Source organism: Ursus maritimus, unplaced genomic scaffold, assembly GCF_017311325.1.
Source record: "Ursus maritimus isolate PB19 unplaced genomic scaffold, ASM1731132v1 scaffold_32, whole genome shotgun sequence".
Taxonomy (NCBI): domain Eukaryota; kingdom Metazoa; phylum Chordata; class Mammalia; order Carnivora; family Ursidae; genus Ursus; species Ursus maritimus.
The window spans coordinates 19,468,320-19,469,900 of NW_024425786.1; the positions used below are offsets into that span (position 1 = coordinate 19,468,320).

Below are 1,581 nucleotides of genomic sequence, written 5' to 3' on the forward strand. Positions count from 1 at the left end.
GGGGGGGGGCTCCGGAGCCGCCAAGGTTTGAGCCGGGACTCACCACGCAGGGCCATAGAGCCGTCCCGCGGCGCCGCCATCTTGTTGTCACGCGGTTTCCCAGGCGACCAGGACCCGTGCGCTTCTCATTGGCTAATTCAAGGGGTCCCAGCGGGGTACCACCGCCTGTGCTCGAATTCTATTGGCCCACGAGTCTAAACTCTTCGCGGGATACCGCAAATCCCAGAATCCACCGCCGTGACTGCCTTTGGAGTCTGGAGAAATGGAGGGTTCATTTATACCTCCCACTCTGAGAAAGGAGAGAACCTGGAGTTAGATTCTTGAAGCGTCTGAAACCTGAATGTGTAATCCGACAGTGCAACCGTTTTTGCTAAATTGATTTGGGGGGAGATTATCCCTCTGCGTCTCTTGTTTCCCCATCTGATCAGTACAGTACATCGCGGGGGCTTTTTTGAACATGAATTGAAATGATGCAAGTACTTAATAAATGTTTCCTAAATCCGAATTTCTCTGCTCACTTCTTGACCAGATGGAGCCCTACGGGCATGCTCAAATCCTAGTTCCTTTGTGTAAAAGTTCAGGTGAGACTCGTTTTGCTTCTGGATGACATTGACTTTGAGTGAGATATTTCCCCTCCCAGCCTCATCTAAAAAATAAGACGTTAGGTTAGAACTAGAGGCAGTTTAATTAAGAGCATGGATTTTGGCCTCAGGAGTCCTGGCGCCTGACTTGTGTGTCCTTGAGCAAGTTACTCACCTTCGTTTCTTCATCTGTAAAATGGGGATAATACCCACCCTGCAGGGTTACATTGAGGATTAAATGAAATAATTATTCACAGTACCTATCACAACACCCATACAGAGTAAGTTTTCAAAAACATTTCCTGTTTTTAACTATTGTTAGCATTATCTCCCAACCTTTCAGCAGTGATGGTCTGAAAATCGGTGACTTCTACTCTCAGGCACCCACTTCCTTATGGATGGGCTCAACCACCAAAACTCTCTTGCATATCTCAGACTGCACCTGTAATATTTTCCATTTGACTTTCTAATCTACTGCATTCAGGGGAGGGCCAGCTCCTTGGGGCATTCCTTACACAGAGCTATGAATTAATGAGTGCCTTCCCAGTGCCAGATGCCAACATTATGAGGTTCACAGATGAAAAAACAAGCTCAGAGAAGTGAAGAGATTTGCTCGGGACTATGCAGGTAATCAGTAAAAGTGGATTCAAATCCAGAACTGTCTGCCTCCAGAATCTGTGCTCTTTCTAGAAGCTCCCACTTCGGTGAAACAGGCAGGCAAAGATAGGCCAAGGGGTAGGTGGTACAGGCCCACCGCCAAGGGAGGGGTTCAGGTGGAAAGTGACTGGAAGTGAGAGGTGGGAGAGCTCTTTTGCCACTGAGCTTCTCCCAGAAATTTCTCTGTGGCTTGAGGTAGATGAGTTGAGAAATCTTTAGGTTACGCTGGGCCAGGTGTTTTTGAGGGGGTTGGAGCCATGGTCAGCAATTTTATACCGTCACCTTGCTTATATTCATTCTGCTCTTGAGGGTAAGCAAGGACCAACAGCATGGGAGGTGAGGG

At 47.8% G+C, this 1,581-nt stretch overlaps 1 protein-coding gene across 3 annotated transcripts in view; it reads right to left on the reverse strand.

The window, feature by feature from the left end:
* The window catches only part of UBXN11 (UBX domain protein 11), a 23,054-nt gene extending 22,588 nt beyond the window's left edge, over nt 1-466 (reverse strand). For 2 of the 3 annotated variants that reach the window (XM_040619047.1, XM_040619046.1), the window contains exon 1: nt 44-466. The gene's annotated coding sequence lies outside the window, so the exon portion shown is untranslated. The remainder of the gene's footprint in view (nt 1-43) is intronic. The other variant, XM_040619048.1, reaches the window with a different exon arrangement.
* Nucleotides 467-1,581: the final 1,115 nt, after the last annotated feature.